The sequence below is a fragment of the Panthera tigris genome, chromosome C2 (genome assembly GCF_018350195.1).
Source record: "Panthera tigris isolate Pti1 chromosome C2, P.tigris_Pti1_mat1.1, whole genome shotgun sequence".
NCBI classification, from domain to species: Eukaryota; Metazoa; Chordata; class Mammalia; order Carnivora; family Felidae; genus Panthera; species Panthera tigris.
The window spans coordinates 36,493,248-36,517,167 of NC_056668.1; positions in this window are offsets into that span (position 1 = coordinate 36,493,248).

Sequence of the window (23,920 nt, forward strand, 5' to 3'; positions counted from 1 at the left end):
TGTGTCTCCCTCTCTCTCTGCCCCTCCCCATTCTGTCTGTCTGTCTCTCTCTCTCTCTCTCTCTCTCGCTCTCAAAAATAAATAAACATTAGCAGGAGGAGTCAAGATGGCGGATCAGCATGGAAGTTTTTTGTGTGTCTCACGTCCATGAAATACAGCAAGACCAACACTAAACCATCCTGCACACCTAGAAAACTGATTGGAGGACTAACACAATAATCTGAACAACCTGAACCACAGAATTCAGCAGGTATGGGGTGCGGAGAGGTGAACTTGGGGAGCGAGAAGCCGTGGCAGGCAGAGAGAGGACAGAGACTATGGGAAAAGCACCCCTCCCCAAAAGCAGCTGGAGAGAAAGTGGAAAATTGGAAACAGCCACAGGGACTAAACTAAAAAGGGAGAAAGGAGAAAAGAGAAAGGAGAGGGTTTAAATTCCATTAAGACTGTAAACAAGGGGAGCCTAAAGGCTGCAACTCCGCAGCTCAATACCTGGTGGTACTCTGGTGGGAAGGCCGAATCCCCAGGAACAGAGTGGGGTCCGGGAGGTTCTCAGGCCACACGAGGAAAAGAGATTCCACTGCTGGAAAGACATTTGGTAGAGACTGTTGAAGCCACCTGGTCCCAGCAGACCCCAGAGAGTGGCCACATTTGCTGGTGCTGGAACAAGATCATTAAGGGTGAAGCCTGGTGCCAGATGTGTGTTGTGATTTTCCATAATCCCTGAAAAGCTGCTCCTACACTATCTCGCGAACTTTTTCTGGGGCTGGACCCTGGCCACAGTCTTGGGGCTCCAGCAGTAGCAGGGTTCAGCAAGCATTCCAGGGTGCAGCCGACATTCAGCCATTGCTCACTCAGCCATTGCTTGGTGAGACCCTCCCAAAGACAGGCGGAACGGGTCAAAGCCGAGTCCTTCAGAAATAAGGGGCCAGGGAAAACAGCCACATCTGAGACTAAACTCGGGAGAAAGGTACTGCCTGGGGCCTGGTCACGGAGAGCGAAAAAGCGGGGAGTGGATGAAAACTGAAGACAGAGGACAGGTGCACGATTGCTGATTAGGGAGAAGAGAGTTCTGATACTAGAGACGGGGTAGCTGGGTGGGCCATTTTCACCACTCCCACACATGCCGATACACACCTAAGAGCGCCACAACAATCCACCCTGCAGGGTAGTAGCGCCATCTAGTGGAGAATGGATCCATTACGCTGAGCCCCGCCCAACTGGGCTAACCCCAATCATCAAGAACACAAGTCTCACCTCCTACTTAGTTTATGGACTATAAAGTGCTTCATAGTCTGACTTCTAGGGGAAAACGGAGTAATTTCAGTCCTATTTCAATCTGTTAGCAGGTCCATCTATTCAATTTTCTTTCTTTTTTTTCTTTTTCTCTTTTTCACTTGGTTTCTTTTTCTTGAATACAGAAAGAGAAAAAATTCATTTTTATTTTCAATTTTTATTAAAAATATTTTTCTTTAATTTTTTTAGTATTTTTTTTACTTTTGTGTAAATATTTTCAAATTCTATTTTACTTCCATCATTTTATTTTAGTCTACTTCAGTGTATTCACTTTTTCAAATTTTCAAACAATTTCCTTTTTTTCTTTTCTTTTTTTCTCTTTTTCATTTCTTTGCTTTTTCTCTAATGCATATAGACAGAAACTTCATTTTTAATTTCAATTTCTTACAAATGATTTCCTTTAATTTTTTACTACCTTTTTTTGCTTTTGTGTAAATTTTTTCAATACCTATTTTACTCCCATCATCTCATTTTAGTATTCTTCAGTGTATTCATTTTTTAAATTCTCAAACGATTTCCTTCCCCCCCCCTTTATTTCTCTACTCTGTCAAACCACTTTCAACAACCAGACCAAAACACACCAGGATCTAGCATCAATTATTCGACTTTGTGTGTGTGTGTTTTTTTTAATTTTTTAATTTTAACATTTTTAAATTTTAATATTTTTTAATTTTAATTTTTCTACCTCATTAATTTCCTTTCTCCATTCAAAATGACAAAATGAAGGAATTCACCCCAAAAGAAAAAGCATGAAGAAATGACAGCGAGGGATTTAACCAACACAGATACAAGCAAGATGTCTGAACCAGAATTTAGAATCACAATAATAAGAATACTAGCTGGAACTTAAAATAGATTAGAATCCCTTTCTGCAGAAATAAAAGGAGTAAAAAATAGCCAGAATGAAATTAAAAATGCTATAACAGCTGCAATCACGGATGGATGCAGCAGCGGCAACGATGGACGAGGTAGAACAGAGAATCAGCGATACAGAGGACAAACTTATAGAGAATAAAGAAGCAGGAAAAAAAAGAGAGATTAAGGCAAAAGAGCACAATTTAAGAATTAGAGAAATCAGTGACTCATTAAAAAGTAACAACATCAGAATCCTAGGGGTCCCAGAAGAGGAAGAGAGAGAAATAGGGGTAGAAGGGTTATGTGAGCAAATCATAGCAAAAAACTTTCCTAACCTGGGCAAAGACACAGACATCAAAATCCAGGAAGCACAGAGGACCCCCATTAGATTCAACAAAAACTGACCATCAACAAGGCATATCATAGTCAAATTCACCAAATACTCTGGCAAGGAGACAATCATGAAAGCAGCAAGGGAAAAAAGTCCCTAACATACAAGGGAAGACAGATCAGGTTTGCAGGAGACCTATCCACAGAAACTTGGCAGGCCAGAAAGGAGTGGCAGGATATATTCAGTGTGCTAAATCAGAAAAATATGCAGCCAAGAACTATCCAGCAAGGCTGTCATTCAAAATAGAAGGAGAGATTAAAAGTTTCCCAGACAAACAAAAATTAAAAGAGTTTGTGACCACTAAACCAGCCCTGCAAGAAATTTTAAGGGGGACTCTCTGAGGAGAGAAAAGATGAAAATATAAATAAATACATACATGCATACATACATACCAAAAGCAACAAAGATTAGAAAGCAGCACAGAACACCACCAGAAATTCCAACGCTATAAGCATCATAATGGCAATAAATTCATTTCTTTCAGTAAATGTCCATTGATGGATGAATGGATAAAGAAGATGTGGTGTATATATATACATATATATATATACACATACATATATATATGTATATACATATATGTGTGTGTATATATATATACACACACACATATATATACATATATGTGTGTGTATATATATATACATACATATATACATATATATATGTATATATGTATATATATATATATATACACACACACACAATGGAGTATTACTCGGCAATCAAAAAGAATGAAATCTTGCCATTTGCAACTACGTGGATGGGACTGGAGGGTATTATGGTAAGTGAAATTAGTCAGTAAAAGACAAAAATCATATGACTTCACTCATATGAGCACTTTAAGAGACAAAACAAATGAATATAAGGGAAGGGAAACAAAAATAATATAAAAACAGGGAGAGGGACAAAACAGAAGAGACTCATAAATATGGAGAACAAACTGAGAGTTACTGGAGGGGTTGTGGGAGGGGGGATGGGCTAAATGGGTAAGGGGCACCAAGGAATCTACTCCTGAAATCATTGTTGCACTGTATGCTAACTAATTTGGATGTAAATATAAATAAATAAACAAACAAACAAACATTTAAAAAATGTAAAGAGGTAATTAATATTAAGCAAGGTCATATAGGTGGGCCTAAATACAATCTGACTGATGTCCTTATAAGAAGAATTTTGGACCCATCAAGAGATGCCAGGGCACACTTGCCTGAGGGATCATTATGTAAATAGGCATCAAGAGGTCAGCTGTCTATAAAACACAGAATGAAGCCTCCAGAGAAATCAACCTTGCTGGCATGTTGATCTTGTTCTTTCAGCCTCCAAAACTGTGAAAAAATAATTTCTGTTGCTTAAGCCTCCCAATCTGTGGTATTTTGTTATGGCAACCCTAGCAAACTATTACAGCCAGTAACAATGACAAATCATAGTGCTCAGAAGATAGCCAATAAATCCTATCTTCCCCCACCAAAAGGAAAAAAAATTCTTTGAGAAAATAACTAGTTCCACATCTGGGCAGAAAAAGTGCATGACAGTCCTAAAATAATTTGTCATAACAAAAAGCAAAAACTGTCAAAATCTACCAGAGTTAGGCTAACAAGATTTATTGGTCAACTTGAAGCTCTCACTGTCAAAATATGTTAATATAAGCATCATTAAATAATAAGCAAAACAAAATAAAATACTTCCATTTATAAAATAAACAAGTCATGGAAATGAAAAGTACACCATAGGGAATGCAGCTAATAATACTGTAATAACATTGTATGGCAACACATGATGACTACACTGCAGAGAGCACTGAATAATGTATAGAATCATCGAATCAATATGTTTTACACCTGCAACTAATATAACACTGTATGTCAATTATACCTCAAATAATATTTTTGAATATCTTCAGTAAATTATAATCAATCAATCAATAATGTTTAAATACATGTATTCCTAATGGTTAAAGGCAAAAAAAGGAGAGAAAACCTTCTTGGTCACTTTTGGATGATGCTGGGGAATTAACTCCTCATTTTGATTTTTGTATTAAGTAAAACCAAATAAAATTTTATTTTACCTTAATGTAACCTTTACCACAATGTAAGCAAATAATTGAAAATGGTATGTCTTCCCTTTATAAGTATAATTGGTATAGATATAATCCAGCTAATAACTAGAAAAAAAAAGCAATATGAAATTAGATCTTCTCCATTTTGCAATCTGATGAAATAAAAGGTGTAGGCTGCTACCAAAACAAAGAAATAGAGATTCTGTGCTTTCTGATAAGAAAACACAATATAACCCATGGTTTTCTCTTACCAAAAAATGAAATCAGGTAACAATAATAATAATAATTAATTCCAAATCTGCTCAAGCTCATATATTTGAGTACCAGGAAAAAACAAAGGTCAGAAGAACATGATATAATACAACATGACAATGCGATCACTCTGAATTTCAGATAGTAAAAGGCAGCTGGCTTCTCAACAAATAAATCTGCAAGGTCAAAAAGAGAGACAGAGAAAGGTTGTGGGGGGCAGGTGGATATCTATAGATTAAAAAATATTAAGAAATGTATTAAACAATTGTATTATATGGTCTTAACCTGGAACAACACACAAAGACTAAGTAAATATAAAACAATCAGAAAAATTTGAATTTTGAACAATGACTAGACATTATTAATACTCGGGATTATTTTAGAAATAATGATAGTACTGTGGTTATATTTCTAAAAAGATCTTTGCCTATTAGTAATGGGCATTAAGGAAGGTATTTTTATACATGAGCACTGGGTGTCATATGTAAGAGATGAATCACTGGGTTCTACTTCTGAAGCCAAGATTACATTGTATGTTAACTAACTTGAATTTGAATAAAAAAAAAAAAAGAAAAGAAATGAAAGTCAAATATGTCATTAACAGTAGCTTGGTTTCTTCTGCATTTGGTAATTTTTACTATGAGTTAACATTTGGCTGATTTTCATTTTTACATAACAAGAGGCTTGTATTTAGAAATAACATTTTCATGTAAGATTTATATATTTGCTTCTAGCAAAAAGAGAATACCAATTCTGATATCTCATTCATTTAATGGCTTGGCTTAGCTTTTTTGTTGTTAATATGAAGCACTTAATTACTATAGTCGAATACTGGCATGGTTATAGGTTCTCATAAAATATAATTAATATTATACCTATTTTTTCCTGGAACTGAAAGAGCCGAATATTCTCTTTGCCACCTGCTAGACTCTTCTAAGCCCATCTTGCGGTTATTCTATGTGCCCCAGTATTATCTGTGTTCTGGAATTTATCTCTACAATTTCCATAAGCCCAAGGTCTGGTTTCTCATTCCCTCAGAAATAGAAAATATAGTCAAAAATTCTGTGTGAACAAAGATTTGGGGTAGCCAGTGAACATTGTTGAAGAAAATCATGTAAAGTACTGGAAATTCAAATCCATGGCTTTCACCCTCAGTGAGCATCTGTGCTGATTCACAGTGCTTTTCCTTATCCTTATCAAATCTCTTCACTTATCTCCTTCAAGAATTAGCCATAAACATTAAAAGTCTTCAAAATATTCCTTTGCAACCTCCACCACCTTTAATTTCAGTAAATATTATCATTCCTTATCTTCTTCATACTATTAAGAAGTTCATGCATGAACACTCTCCACCAAATTCTACTAATTCCTACAAACTTATTTCTACTCACTGATATTCTTACTTCCGTCAATATTAAACTCAAGGTCAAGGTCAATTTCTATCTCCTTTCTTGATTTAATCCACTACTTTTTGTATTTTCTTTATATTTTTTAGGTTTTTATTTAAATTTGAATTAGTTAACATATAGTGTAATATTGATTTCATGAATAGAATTTAGTGATTCATCACTAATGTATAATACTTAATGCTTCATCACAATAAGTGTCCTCCTTAATACCCATCACCCATTTAGCCCATCTCCCACCCACTTCTGTCCATCAACCCTCAGTTTGTTCTGTATCCTTAAGAGTCTCTTATGATCTGCCTCCCTCTCTTTATTACCCTTCCCCTATATTCATTTGTTGTGTTTCGTAAAGTCCACATATGAGTGTAATCATATGGTATTTGTCTTTCTCTGAGTTACTTCACTTAGCCTAATACACTCTAGCTCCATCCACATCATTGCAAATGGCAAGATTTCATTCTTCTTTATCCAGTCATCTGGATCTTTATCCACATCTTCTTTATCCAGTCATCAGTCAACAACATTTGGGCTCTTTCCATAATTTGGCTATTGTTGATAATGCTGCTATTAAAGGCTGTGCGTGCCCCTTTGAATCAAAACTATAATGAGATATCACCACACATCATTCAGAATGGCTAATATTAATAATGCAGGAAACAACAGATGTTGGTGAAAATGTAGAGAAAGGGGAACCCTCTTACACTGACGGTGGGAATGCAAACTGGTACAGCCATTCTGTGTTTCCTTTAGAACAGCATAAAATGTGAGCATGAATTTCACCTACCTTGTGTGCTACCTCCTCATACACTTATGCCCATGTCATCATTTACTTCCTATTTCCCTTTAATATAGTTTTGATTCTGAATCAGTCTATTCCTGTGTCTACGGAACCTTATTCCAACAATTTTTTTTTTTGTCTCTGATAAACCCTAACCTTGACTTTCCCTTTTCACGGACCTTTTACCCTATGAATATGCCTAACTCTCCCCAACAACACACACACACACACACACACACACACACACACCCCTACAAAAAAGCCCATCACTGATTCCATTCCTAGCTTCAAACTTTTTGATGTCTCCTTTACTTCATTAGTAAGCTTTGCCAAGGGTAGTATGCACTTAACTGGTGTCTCTCCTTCACTAAATACCTACTCCAACCCCCAGTGCAATTTAGCATACATATCCACAATACCACTAAAATTGGTTCTGAATGGTCACTGATGACTTTTTAAATACTAAATCAAATGAACAAATATCTAGTATCTAAATTTATCTGAATATAGTATTTGATACTGTTACATGTATCTTTTTTTCCAATAGCACTACTTTTTATTTATTCTCCTTTTAAACTTCATAATTTTTGAAATGCTTGCTTAGGAGACAATTTTCTATGAGTTTCTCATGTTCTGCATGTCTTCTGAGCAAAAGCACTGACAAATATTGTTCATGGCCATCTTTGTGTGGCAGGCAAAATAAAGAAAAAAAAGAAAAGAAAAAGTCCCCCTCAGGAGTTCCACACTCTAATCTCTAAAACTTGCTACATGGCAAACTAGATTTTCTAGATGTAATAATGATTTAGAATCTTAAAGTAAAGAAATTATTCTGGTCACCACGATGTAATCACAAGCCCTTACAGGCAGATAACTTTCTAGGGCTGGATGCAAAAGGAGAACTCCAGGATATTCCAAGTGTGATAAAGATTTTATGTTTCTCTCTGAGATATAGGGACCCACAGGCAAGGACCAACGAGAGGCCTTTAGTTGTTAGAGAAGCCCCCACCTGACAAATAGCAAGAAACTGGGAACCTAAACCCCACAATCACAAGGAATTTGATTCTGCAACAACCTGAATGAGCTAAGAAGTGAATTCTTCTCAGAGCCTCTAGATGATAAACCAGCTGACCAATATCTTTATCTCAGACATGTGAAACCTAGAGCAGAGAAACCAGTTAAGCCTACTCAGATGTCTGACCTACATAACAGTGAGATAGTAACTTTGTGTTACTCTAAGTTTGTGATAATTTGTTATAGCAGTAGTATAACATGAATACAGTGTTCAAGGACGTTCATGAATCAAACAGCCTTGGAAGACAGAGATGATGTCTCCCTCCAAAGCAGAGGACACATTTGTTTGCTGTCCAGTATAATACAGATAATACCTTGATTCAGGGTGAAAATCAGACAGGTTTGCTTGTTACCATTATAAAAATTGGGGTTTTCTATACCCAAGGTCTTCAACTGGGACCAAACTCACTTCATGAATAGCATCCAGCTGTGCTCAACCACATCACCCCTGTGGAACGTGAGGGGCAATGGGAACTGAGGCAAACAGGGAGCTCATGTAATATCTGTTCTTGACCTCTGACCCAGGAATCTTGTGTGCTTTGGGTGTTATACCAGCATCAGTGAAAGTGTGGAAAGCTCTCAAGAAGGGTAAAATCTCAGACCCTGAACAATTCTTGGTACTCAACTAACTCTTAAAGGTTAGTATGCAACAACTTCTGTCTAAATACTTTATTATCCTATATGTCCTGCTGTCTCTGAACAATCATGTCAACTACTGTGGTTACAACTACTCCTTATATGCTCAAGACTCCCAAGTCTACATGCTTACCCTGTTCATCTCGCCTTGTATTCACACAAAAGCAAGTAAATGGTTTGGGGATATTTATGTGATAGTTAATCCCCAAGATGTTTATAATCAATTATTTTCTCCTATATACTTATACCTCATTTCCCCATAAGAGGGAGTCTATTCTTCCTGTAACCTTGGACCTGGGCTCTTAGTCATTTGGCTAACAAATAAGATGCAGAGGAAGTGACATTCTAGGCCTTCTTCCCTTGCAACTTCCCCCTGAATCTTTTGGGTTGCTCATTCTGTGGAACACAAGCCACTAAATACAATGTCCAACTACCATGAGATGAACCACCTTGCTATGAGAAAAACCCAACTAGACACATAAAAAAGAGAAAGAATGAAACCATACCATCCTAGGTTCCAGAACTAAGAGAAAAAAGCCATCTTCAGTGTTCATCCCATTCAAGCTTTAAGCCACCATCTAAAATGGTAATTGAGAGACTGCTAAGAATTGCCCAGGAGATGAGAGATAATAAATTATTGTTTTAGTTCTTAAGTATTTAGGTACTTTGTTGCGCATCAATAGAAGACTGAAACCATCTTTATTTGAGTGACTCATTTTAAAATCAACAAGATATAAAGTATCTTCCACCACTGAATTATTGATTCTTTAAACAATATCTGAGTTAAACAACCACTCCACACTAATTTTGAGGCTAAAAAAATCTCTGGATTATCCTACGTTCCTTTTACTTTTCAAATTACACATATATTAAATCTTAAAGTTCAATTTATCTCCTTAATGAATCTGTGTCTTCAAATGCATTTCTATGAAAAATACTGCTAAATCATGGTTTTGATTCATTATAAAGTCCTTTACAGTTAGCCCCTTCAGATCCATCACCAGATGATTTGTTTCCTTAGAATTTTATCAAATCTGATAAGGGTTATCCACTAATTAATACACTTCAGTACCTAACCAAGTGTAAGCAGATTAATGAGAATCTTTATGTAGAAGTATGCAAAGTACTCTTGCCTTCTTCCTGAATTCATGTTGGCATCTAGTGGTTGACTTCCTTCTTTACTTTAGAGTCCCAAATCAGGTAGTTATCAATGCATTGTATTTTAAAGGAATGAATATAATTTCTATTAAAGCATAATCGATAGAATTAGCAAAGCAAAGATACCTATCTCACTTAATAGGAACAGACAAAAAAATTAATAAGGTCTTGTCATGATGTATTGTGGCTTTTGCTAGTACATTTTTTTTCTATTCTCTTTTTCAGATTTATTTTGAGGTATAATTAACAAATAGAATTATAATAGTGTACAATGTGATGACCTGATATATATATATATACATTGTGAAAGGATTTCCATTATCAAATGAATTAAAACATCCATAACCTCACACATTTGCTCTTTTTTGTGTGTGAGAGAACACTTAAAATCTATTGTCAGCAAATGTCTACTATATTATCTACTATATCTACTATATTATCTACTATAGTCATCAAATTATATTTTAGATTCTCAGACCTTATTCGCTTTATAACTGAATGTTTATATCCTTTTACCAACCTCTCCTAATTTCTCCTACCACCAAGGCCCTGGCAACCACCAATTATTCTGTTTCTATGAATACAACTGGTTTTTTTTTTTGTTTTTTTTTTTTAGATTCCATATATAAGAGACACCATGCAGTATTTGTCTTTCTCTGTGTGGCTTTTTTCACTTAGGATAATGTTCTCCAAGTTCATCCATGGTGTCTCAAAACGTAGGATTTCCTTGTTTTTTAAGGCCAAAAAATATTTCATTGTTATTCACTCACAACCTCTTCAGGAGCTTCCTAAGTGATACCTGAAGCCTTTCCCATATGTGGAGGGCAGGGAGAGACCAAAGAAAGAAGCACACCACTCCAGACTGATAAGTGACAGGTTTCATATGCAAGGGAACTTGCAAATCAGGCTTGTCTTAAGTGGCCATGTGATGAAGAGATGAGAAGATCTCCACACCCACCCTTCAAATCTTAAAAGTAGGTAGAGGCTATAACTGTGTTCTATCTACATCCCAAAAAGTTGGTCTCTATACTATATCACTATGTCAAGGCTATGTCCTTGGGACAGATTTTGGGAGTGGGTAAGGCAAACAGAATACACATTTCAAGAGCAATGGAGGGGGTGAATAGACAGACATCACATCCTTTTGATGACCTTTGCCAATAATTGTGTATATAGGGACAAACAGATAGATGACAGATCAATAGATGATAGACAGATAGATAGGCAGATAGATAACAGATAGATTGATAGAAACAGATATAGATACTATATATACACATACATACTCAACCATCAGTGGACATTTAGGTTGTTTCCATATCTTGGTTATTGTGAATAATGCTGCAATGACCATAAAGGTACAGATAACTCTTCAATATAGTGACTTATTTCCTCTGTAAATATACCAGAAGTGGGACTGCTGGATAATATGATAGTTCCATATTTAATTGGGGGGGGGGGACTCCCTAGTGGCTGTACTTATATCCCTAGCAACAGTGTATAAGGGTTCTTTTTTTCCACATCCTCATCAACCCTTCTTATCCTTTTTTAAAATATTTTATTGAGGTATAATTGACATCTAACATTCATTTCAGATATACAACATAATGATTCAATATGTATATATATTGTGAAATAATTGCTATATTGTCTAGTCACAGTCCATCATAATACATACTCACAAAATTATATATTTTTTGTGATGAAGACTTTTAAAATCTACTCTTAGAAACATTCAAATGCACAATACAGTGTTATTAATTATAGTCACCTTGTCATACCTTACATCCAACAACTTATTTATTTTATTCTATTTATTTTTTTATGTTTCAGGTTTTTACTTAAATTCTAGTTAGTTAACATATAGTGTAATATTAGTTTCAGGAGAAGAATCTAGTAACTCATCACTTATATATAGCACCCAGTGCTCATCACAAGTGCCCTCTTTAATTCCCATCACCCATTTAGCCCATCCCCCTGCCTACTTCCCCTACAGCAACCCTCTACAAATTGAAACCACAATGAGATACCACCTCACACCTGTCAGAATGGCTAAAATTAACACAGGAAACAACAGATATTGTCAAGGATGCAAAGAAAGGGGAACCTTCTTACAATGTTGGTGGGAATGCAAACTCTGGCTGGGTACAACCACTCTGGAAAATAGTAGGAAGGTTCCTCAAAAAGTTAAAATAGAACCACCACCCAACCCACAAATTACACTACTAGGTATTTACCCAAAGGATACAAAAATACTGATTTGACACATGCACACCATTGTTTATAGCAGCATTGTCACAACAGCCAACTTATAAAAGTTGGGTCACTAGATGGCACTCCAAACCATTTGCTCCTCACAACAAAGCTGGGACTTGGGGGGTCTTCTCCACCTTGTAGGGCACTGTGCCAGCAGTGGGGTTTGTAGCAAGGGTTTGTCTCAGCCTTTCCTGACCATTTCGATGTAGTTACTTTCTTACTCACACAATGTACAGATGTCACTCAGCTAGTTTCCAGATTTCCCTTAGAGGCAGCAGCTGTGTGTATAGTGGTATATTCAGTGTGTCTGTGGGAAGACAAATTCTGAAGCCTGGAGCCTCCTATGTTACCATCTCGGTCTGAACCCTGATGTCTACTCTTCTCTTTTGTCACTCCAAAGATATTTTTTTCCCTTGCATCTTTAAATTTATCCGACTTACTGTAACCTTACACACACACATACACATACCTACACACACACACACACACACACACACACACACACACTCACACATCTGAGAAGATCTTTCCATTACAAGAAACATGTTCCATTAAAATTCAAGAAATTCTGGGTATATATACAAGTAGTAAGTGTGGGAAAAATAAAATAGTAACTCAATACTTGAGCATCCTACTATTTCAAGATTTTTGACAGACATAAAAAATGTTGTTAAATTATTATCTAGAGCTTTAAACTGCAAGGTTTTTAGCTTTGAGAAGGCTTTAATGGGAAGAATCAGCCATCATTCACCAAAATAGATAAAACTATGAAGCTAAAGTAAGAAAGTAAAATTGATTTTTGAAAAGCATGAAGAAAAGTACTATATCCAAGTAAAAACTTTCAGACCGACAAAAATGCTTCAGAAATTACCAAATAGTTAAAAAGACTCAGGCATTTCAGAGAAAGAATGAGGAAATTATTGAAAGCTCTAGAACTGAATGTCCCAAGGAAACATTAAACTTGCAATTCTATGCAAATATACTTTAGCTGTTTCTCTTTTAGCAGACACTGAAAAGATGTTTTTTCCCCAGAAAAATTTTAAAGTAGAACAGAAGGCTTGATTTTCTCCAGATTTCTCAATAGTGAAAAACTTAATAATAACACTAAATAAATAAATACTTCCTGTAAAGGATTTTAATTACCTATATCTTTTGAGAGCATCAGTAATAAAACACGCCAGACTGATAATAATCATTCACTAAAATAAAATATATTGAGGATATATGATATACCTGATATTATTCTAATTGCTAGTAATACATGAGTATAAAAAACAGTCTTATCATTGATGGAGCTTTCATTTTATTGGACAATGACAGAAACATTACTCAAATAAATAATGCCACATTACAGATGACGATCAGTATATAAAGTAAAGTAATGTCAGGTGACAGAGAGTGGTAAGAGAGTTAGTTGGTTACAAAAGGTTAAAGACACTAGGTATCCTATCCACAAATGACTGGCAATATATTTCAACTGGTCAAAGGAAAGCTACCTAAACAGTGTTCTTTCTGAAATCTCTAGATACATAGTACCATTCTTATTAAATAATAAATATGTGTTCTTTCAAGTCACAGTTTATGGTAAAATAATTGCCATCAAAAAGAAGTTGTAACAGATAATTATTAAAAAATGACAAAGATGACGTTATTCAAGACTATTGCAAAAGGAGAAATTTAATGCAATAGGAAAGAAAGATTGGATTTAACTCTTGGCGAAAATAAAAGACAAGAGAATATTTAAACTGTGGTGTCAGCTGATGGAAAAGTATGGGATAACATTAGGGGAATGACTCCACAGGTGATAAGGCCATGTGCCACCTATGTTTGCTGTTTGACTCATGTAAGTTAGGTTCTTACCCTCAACAGAGATTAGGAAATAAAGGCATTGTCTTTGTTAACTATTACATCCCAAAGGGATGGCTCACAGGTCTTTGAGAAAGACATTCCTGGGTTGTAGAAGCTTTACAATTAAAGGGCAAAGAATTTACAATTGCAATTTTTCTAAAATAAATTCTCTATGAAAAGGGAAGTCAAAGGCCTCTAGTCAGGAAGAAACCTTCTAAAGTTTGGTAAGTTTAAAGGCACATGGAAGTCACCACAGTCATTACACAGCAAAGATGACTAATATATTTGTTCCAGATATCAACTAATGTGTTAGCTTCTAGATATCACTATTTAATATAGCCCATCTACTTAAGAAACTATTGTTCCAGAGGGAGCCAAGATGGCGGAACAGCATGGAAGTATTTTGTGTGTCTTGCATCCATGAAATACATCCAGACCAACACTTAACCATCCTGCACCCCTAGGAAACTGATTTTAGGATTAACACAACAATCTGCACAAGCTGAACCACAGATTTCAGGAGGTATATGGTGTGGAGAGGTGAACTTGGGGAGAGAAAAGCCATGGAGGGCAGGGAGGTGCTTTTGTGTGTGGAGAGAGGATGGAGACAGTGGAGAAAATATAGGAAGAGCACCCCTCCCCAAAAGCAGCTGGAGAGAAAGTGGAAAATCGGAAACAGCCACAGGGACTCAACTAAAAAGGGAGAAAGGAGAAAGGACAGAGTTTAAATTCCATTAAGACTGTGAACAGGGGGAGCGCAGAGTCTGAAAATACACAGCTTGATACCTGGTGGTGCTCTGGTGAGAAGGGTGAATCCCCAGGAGCAGAGTGTGGTCCAAGAGGTTCTCAAGCCACACGGGGAAAAGCGGTTCCACTGCTGGAAGGACATTTGGTAGACCCTGTGAGGCAACCTGGGCCCAGCAAACCCCAGAGAACGCCCACATTCACTGGTGCAGGAACAAGGTCCTTAAGGGTGAAGCCTGGTGCCAGATGTGTATTGTGATTTTCCATAATCTCTGAAAAGCTGCTACACTATGTCGTGAACTTTTTCTGGGGCAGGCTGGCACATGGCCACAGTCTCGGGGCTCTGGCAGCCACAGGGTCCAGCAAGCATTCCTGGGTGTGGCCGACATTCAGCCATTGTTCAGCCATTTCTGAACTGAGACACTCCCTCAGAGGGGTGGAAAGGGTCAAAGCCACAGTCCCTCAGAAGTAAGGGGCTGGGGAAAACAGCCACATCTGAGACAAAACTCAAGAGAGAGGTACTACCTGGGGCTTGGTCACGGACAGTGAAAAAGCGGGGAGTGGACAGAAGCCAAAGACAAAGAAGGATGTGTGACTGCTGATCAGGGAGACAGAGTTCCAATACTAGACACTGGGTAGCTGGGTGACGCCATTTTCACCGCTCCTGCCCATGCACATATGCAACTACGAGCACCAAACAATCCCAGTAGGCTAGAAGTGCCATCTAGTGGAGAAAGGAGCCGTTACACTGAGGCCTGCCCAACTGGGCCAACCTGACTCTTAAAGAACACAATTCTCACCACCGGCTTAGTTTATGGACTATAAAGCGCTTCACAATCTGACTTCTAGGGGAAAATGAAGTAATTTCAGTCATTTTTCAGTCTGTTAGCAGGTCCATAATTTCAATTTTCTTTCTTTTTTTCTCTTTTTCACTTTTCTTTTTCTTGAATAGAGAAAGAGAAAAAATTCATTTTTATTTTCAATTTTTATTAAAAATATTTCTCTTTAGTTTTTTTTTACTATATTTTTTTACTTTTCTTATATTTTTTTCAAATTCTAGTTAACTTCCATCATTTTAGTTTAGTCTACTTCAGTTTATTCACTTTTTCAAATTGTCAAGCAATTTCCTTTTTTTCTTTTTTCTCTTTTCCATTTCTTTTATTTTTCGTGATTATAAAAACAGAAAAATTCATTTTTATTTATAATTTTTATTAAAAATATTTCACTATAATTTTTTCCACCTATATTCTTTACCTTTGGGTAAATTTTTTTCAAATTCTATTTTACTTCTATCATTTCATTTTAGTCTACTTCAGTGTATTCATTTTTTTCAAATTTTCAAACGATTTCTTTTTTTCCTCCCCTTTTTTAATCTACCAAGCCCCGTTCAACACCCAGACCAAAACACACCTAGGATCTAGCATCATTTATTCAATTTGTGTGTGTGTGTGTGTGTGTGTGTGTGTGTGTGTGTGTGTTGAATTTTTAATTTTAATAATTTTTTATTTTAATTTTTTTATTTTAATCTTTTCTACCTCATTAATTCCTTTTCTCCTTTCAAGATGATGAAACAAGGAATTCACACCAAAAAAAAGTGCATGAAGAAATGACAGCCAGGGATTTAACCAACACAGACACAAGCAAGATGTCTGAACCAGAATTTAGAATCATGATAATAAGAATACTAGCTAGAGTCGAAAATAGATTAGAATCCCTTTCTGCGGAGATAAAAGAAGTAAAAACTAGTCAGGATGAAATAAAAAATGCTATAACTGAGCTGCAATCACTAATGGATGTCGCGGTGGCAAGGATGGATGAAGGGAACAGAGAATCAGCGATATAGAGGACAAACTTATGGAGAATAACGAAGCAGAAAAAAAGAGGGAGATTAAGGCAAAAGAGCACAATTTAAGAATTAGAGAAATCAGTGACTCATTAGAAAGTAACATCAGAATCATAGGGGTCCCAGAAGAGGAAGAGAGAGAGATAGGGGTAGAAGGGTCATGTGAGCAAATCATAGCAAAAAACTTTCCTAACCTGGGCAAAGACACAGACCTCAAAATCCAGGAAGCACAGAGGACCCCCATTAGATTCAACAAAAACTGACCATCAACAAGACATATCATAGTCAAATTCACAAAATACTCAGGCAAGGAGAGAATCATAAAAGCGGCAAGGGAAAAGAAGTTCTTAACCTAAAAGGAAAGACAGATCAGGTTTGTAGGAGACCAATCCACAGAAATTTGGCAGACCAGAAAGAAGTGGCAGGATATATTCAGTGTGCTAAATCAGAAAAATAGGCAGCCAAGAATTCTTTATCCACCAAGGCTGTCATTCAAAATAGAAGGAGAGATCAAAAGTCTCCCAGACAAACAAAAATTAAAGGAGTTTGTGACCACTAACCAGCCCTGCAAGAAATATTAAGGGAGATTCTCTGAGGAGAGAAAAGATGAAAATATAAATACATACATACATACATACATACATACATACCAAAAGCAACAAAGAATAGAAAACAGCAGAGAACACCACCAGAAATTCCAACTCTACAAGCAACATAATGGCAATAAATTCATATCTTTCAGTATGCACTCTAAATGTCAATGGACTCAATGCTCCAATCAAAAAACATAGGGTAACAGAATGGATAGGAAAACAAGATCCATCTATGTGCTGTTTACAAGAGATCCACTTTAGACCTAAAGACACCTTCACATTGAAAATAAGGGGATGGAAAACCATCAAACATGGTAATGGTCAACAAAAGAAAGCGGAGTAGCCATACTTATAACAGACAATTTAGACTTTAAAATAAAGATTGTATGTATCAACAGATGAAGAAGGGCATTATATCATAATTAAGGGGTCTATCCACCAAGAAGACCTAAAAATTGTAAACATTTATGTACCAAATGGGGAGGCACCCAAATATATAAATCTAATAATCACAAACATAAAGAAACTCATCAATAGTAATACCATAATAGTAGGAGACTTCAACACCCCACTCACAGCAATGGACAGATCATCTAATCAAAAAATCAATACGGAAACAATGGCTTTGAATGACATACCGGACCAGATGGACTTAACAGATATATTCAGAACATTTCATCCTAAAGCAGCAGAATATACATTCTTCTTCAGTGCACATGGAACGTTCTCCAGAACAGACTACATACTGGGACACAAATCAGCCCTCAGCAAGCACAAAAAGATTGAGATCATACCATGCATATTTTCAGACCACAACGCTATGAAACTCGAAATCAACCACAAGAAAACATTTGGAAAGGTAACAAATACTTGGAGACTAAAAAACATCCTACTAAAGAATGAATGGGCTAACCAAGCAGTTAAAGAGGAAATTAAAAAGTATATGGAAGCCAATGAAAATGATAACACCACAACCCAAAACCTCTGGCACGCGACAAAGGCAGTCATAAGAGGAAAGTATATAGCAATCCAGGCCTCCCCAAAGAGGGAAGAAAGATCTCAGATACACCACCTAACCTTATGCTTTAAGGAGCTGGAAAAAGAACAGCAAATAAAACCCCAAACCAGAGGAAGACAGGAAATAATAAAGATCAGAGCAGAAATTAATGCTACCGAAACCAAAAAAAACAATGGAACAGATCAATGAAACCAGAAGCTGGTTCTTTGAAAGAATTAACAAACTGATAAACCACTAGCCAGTTTGACCAAAAAGAAAAAGGAAAGGACCCAAATAAATAAAATCGAGAATGAAAAAGAAGAGATCACAACCAACACAGCAGAAATAAACACAATAATAAGAGAATATTATGAGCAATTATATGCCAATAAAATGGGCAATCTGGAAGAAATGGACAAATTCTTTGAAACATATACCCTACCAAAACTGAAATAGGAAGAAATAGAAAATTTGAACAGACCCATAACCAGTAAGGAAATTGAATCAATAATCAAAAATCTCCCAGAAAACAAGAGTCTAGAGCTAGATGGCTTTCCAGAGGAATTCTACCAAACATTTAAGGAAGAGTTAATACCGATTCTCTTGAGCTGTTCCAAAAAAATAGAAATGGAAGGAAAACTTCCAAACTCTTTCTATGAAGCCTGCATTACCTTGATTCCAAAAGCAGAGATCCCACTATAAAGGAGAACTATAGACCAATTTCTCTGATGAACATGGGTGCAAAAATCCCCAACAAGATATTAGCCAACCGGAAACAACAATACATTAAAAAAATTATTCACCAGAACTAAGTGGGATTTTTAGCTGGAATGCAGGGCTGGTTCAATATCTTCAAAACAATTAACGTGATTCATCACATCAATAAAAGAAAGGACAAGAACCATATGATCCTCTCAATAGATGCAGAGAAAGCATTTGGCAACATACAGCATCCTTTCTTGACAAAAACCCTCAATAAAATGGGGATAGAAGGAGCATACCTCAAAATCATGAAACCCATATATGGACAACCCAACGCTAATATCATCCTCAATGGGGAAAAACTGAGAGCTTTTCCCCTTGAGGTCAGGAACAAGATAGGGATGTCCACTCTCGCCACTGTTATTCAACATAGTATTGGAAGTCTTAGCCTCTGCAATCAGACAACACAAAGAAATAAAAGGCATCCAAATCGGCCAGGAGGAGGTCAAACTTTCACTTTTTGCAGATGACATGATACTCTATATTGAAAACCCTAAAGATTCCACAAAAGCACTTCTAGAACTGATTCATGAACTCGGCAAAGTTGCAGGATATAAAATCAATGCACAGACATCGGTTGCATTCCTATACACCAACAATGAAGCAAACAAAATGGAAATCAAGGAATCGATTCCATTTATAGTTGCACCAAAACCCATAAAATATCTAGGAATAAATCTAATCAAAGAGGCAAAAAATCTATACACTAAAAACTATAGAAAGCTTATGAAAGAAATTAATATGACACACAACAAATGGAAAAATATTCCATGTTCCTGGATAGGAAGTACAAATATTGTTAAAATGTCAATACTACCCAAAGCAATCTACATATTCAACACAATCCCTATCAAAGTAACACCAGCATTCTTCACAGAGCTAGAACACATAATCCTAAAATTTGTATGGAACCAGGAAAGACCCCAAATAGCCAAAGCATCTTGAAAAAGAAAACCAAAGCAGGAGGCATCACAATCCCAGACTTCAAGCTATACTACAAAGCTGTAATCATCAAGACAGTATGGTACTGGCAGAAGAACAGACATGCAGATCAATGGAACAGAATAGAGACCCCAGAAAGGGACCCACAAACGTATCTTTGACAAAACAGGAAAGAATATCCAATGGAATAAAGACAGTCTCTTCAGCAAGTGGTGCTGGGAAAACTGGACAGCAACATGCAGACGAATGAACCTGGACCACTTTCTTACACCATACACAAAAATAAACTCAAAATGGATGAAAGACCTCAATGTAAGACAGGAAGCCATCAAAATCCTCAAGGAGAAAGCAGGCAAAAACCTCTTTGAAATTGGCCACAGCAACATCTTACTCAACACGTCTCCAGAGGCAAGGAAAACAAAAGCAAAAATGAACTACTGGGACCTCATCAAAATAAAAACTTCTGCACAGCAAAGGAGACAATCAGCGAAACTAAAAGGCAACTGGCAGAATGGGAGAAGATATTTGCAAACGATATATCATATAATGAGTATCCAAATCCATAAAGAATTTATCAAACTCAACACCCAAAAAACAAATAATCCAGTGAAAAAATGGGCAAAAGACATGAATAGCCACTTCTCCAAAGAAGACATCCAGATGGCCAACCGACACATGAAAACATGCTCAACTTCACTCATCATCAGGGAAATATAAATCAAAACCACAATGAGATACCACTGTCAGAATGGCAAACATTAACAACTCAGGCAACAACAGATTTTGGCGAGGATGCGGAGAGAGAGGATCTCTTTTACATTATGGTGGGAATGCAAGCTGGTGCAGCCACTCTGGAAAACAGTATGGAGGTTCCTCAAAAAAACTAAAAATAGAACTACCCCATGACCCAGCAATTGCACTACTAGGTATTTATCCAAGGGATACAGGTATGCTGTTTCGAAGGGACACATGTACCCCTATGTATGGAAGCACTATCAACAACAGCCAAAGTATGGAAAGAGCCCAAATGTCTATTGATGGATGAATGGATAAAGAAGATGTGGTATATATATACAATGGAGTATTACTTGGCAATGAAAAAGAATGAAATCTTGCCATTTGCAACTACGTGGATGGGACTGGATGGTATTATGTTAAGTGAAATTAGTCATTCAGAGAAATACAAATAAAATATGACTTCACTCATAGGAAGACTTTAAGAGACAAAACAGATGAACATTAGGGAAGAGAAACAAAAATAATATAAATAGAGGGAGGGGGACAAAATAGATTCATAAATGTGGAGAACAAACAGAGGATTACTGAAGGGGTTGTGGGAGGGCAAATGGGCCAAATGGGTAAGGAGCACTAAGGAATCTACTCCTGAAATTATTGTTGTACTATATGCTAACTAATTTGGATGTAATTTTTTTATTTAAAATTTTTTTAAAAAAGAAAGAAACTGCTGTTCCCTTTTCTGTCCCAGATGCGTCATAACACAAAGGAACAAAAAGAACAAAAGACCATAGAATGTATGGTCTCTAGGCCATTCGAAATGATGATTAAATCATCAATCAAGGGAACCCTACCATAACTTATGTCATAAGCTTATAATAAAGTTCCCATAAATGTACCTCTCTAATTTGGCCTTCTAGAAATCCTGGCCACTGATCTGAAGGTACATCAAATTCCACAATGATTAAAATGCCCAGTAGTCCTTATAGAAATTATTTTAATAGTTCAATTACTTAATGGTTTTATTTTCCTCTAAACTTGAACTCCTCCAAAATTTTTTGGAGGAGAATACTTGCTAGAAGCTTTGTTTGAATCACCAAGTCCTTTTCATGATTATGAAAAACCTCAAGGAATATTATTTTAGATTGACTCAGATCCCTAGACTATCTCTTAAAATCCTTTTACAACATAGCATAGCACTGGCAGAGCAGGGCCAGGACTGATCAAGCCTTCACACATATTGTTGCCATTCACTATTACTGGGATTTGTGTAACCAAAAATATTTTGTGTCCCATGAGCCTGTTATATGATATATTCTGCCATCAAATCCAATTCCCTTCCACAAAGTTTCTATAAAATTCCATTGCTATAGGTGTGATTTGGTAATATAGTGATACCAAATAAGATCCAAATTCTTAATAAGATAGCAAATTAATGCTATCATAACTTAATTTCCACTTTCCTTAAATACTTTCTATCTAAATTTATATTCAATATAATCAGGGGAATGAGATTAAACCAAGCTTATTAGTCACATGGCAGCAAACTTCTTTTCCTATTATCCCAAGGTATCATTGTGGATTTTGACCCCAAAGAGTGCAAAAACTCGGCTGGTCAGAAATCTATGCCTTATATCATTCATTGGTAGTATGTCTCTCAACTTATTTAAAAATTAATCACAGTGGTGGGGTGTCTCGATGACCTCGGTTAAGTGTCCAACACTTGGTTTTGGCAGTTTGTGAGATCGAGCCCCCTATTGGGCTCATGCTGACAGTGGGGAGCCTCCTTGGGTTTCTCTCTCTCTCACTCTCTCTCTGCCCCTCCCCAGCTTGCACTCTCTCTCGCACTCTCAAAAATAAATAAAATAAGCTTTAAAAAAATTAATCACAATGGTAGTATTGCTTATAAAGCACAACCTAATGGTTATCTGTTTTTAGCTACCAGAAAGTTTAGTCATCAGGAACACAACATCATTTCATTGCCCCAGATTATCCAAGTGTAGTATTTAGGCAGACCTTATATAAATCCGTAGAAAGCTGAGTTTCCTTCCCTGGAAATCACAGTTCTGCACAGAGGTTTTCTCTCACCATCATCCACTAGATAGTACCCAAAAAAAAAAAAAAAGTGGACAAAGTTATTCTCTAGATCTGAGATACTCCTAAGAAAATGGCATGAGTGACTTCTTCCTGGTACTCTTACTCACTTATGAGCATCCCTCCTGTTTGTAGGATCTCCTTTGTTTCCATGTATCATTTCTGACCCACACCCCTCTCTCTTTACTCAGAATTTCTCCTCCTGGCTCAGCTATAATCCCTACCAATAGGGTAGACAAAACTGACTAAGTGACTAACACTTTTTATCAGACACACTTGGGATGGGTGCCAGTGGATTTGACTGGTATTAAAAAAATAAATCACAGGATTGTCTCTGTTGATGGTGATGGAGTTGGAGTCAGTTAACCTCAATTTGGCTATATGGGGTGAAGTGATCATACATCCTACAGCACATTTAGGAATAGGAGCTGTCAAATATAATGTTATAGATAGAGTGCCTTATGTATTTATATGAACTTCTTTGGATATACACAGATTCACAACTTGGCCTGGGACTACAAGATCAGAAAAAATCAAAGGATTTTTGAGGTGGGAAAGATAGAAAATTCTGTGCTTTCATCTTCCCCCATTCCTCATTCTCACGTTTGATCTTTGAAAACTTTCCAATCAAGTCCCTAGCTTACTTTATTTTATATGCAACATGAGGTTACAATCATTTTAAAAATTAATCCATACTTTCAATTAAACATTTTTATCACATATTTTGAATAACAGGTGCTTCAATTACTCATTTTAATTTTAATGCGTGATCACTGTTCTGAGGGTATGGCAGAAATATGGTATGCCCTTGTACTATGTTTCCTTGCTTTTGCTTTTTCTTTGTTTCCCTGTTTCCTTCCTTCCTTCCTTCCTTCCTTCCTTCCTTCCTTCCTCCCTCCCTCCCTACCTTCCATCCTTCCTTACTTCTTTCCTTCCTTCCTTCCCCCTCCCTTGCTTCCATCCTTTTTCTTTTTTTTTTACATTGGTAGTCACAATATGTATAATTTGCTCTCTCAAACTTTTAATTTTATTATCCAAAGCTGTTTCAGATACAAGATAAATAAAGCATAGAGTATGTGTCAATCCCAGTTAACAATAATTTGTAGCAGCCTGGGGTTATTGGTGTAGGTTCAATATAATCTACTTGCTAGGTATGGTGGGACTCTCAACTGTGCAAAAATTTTCCCCAAGCCATTTTCAAATGAAC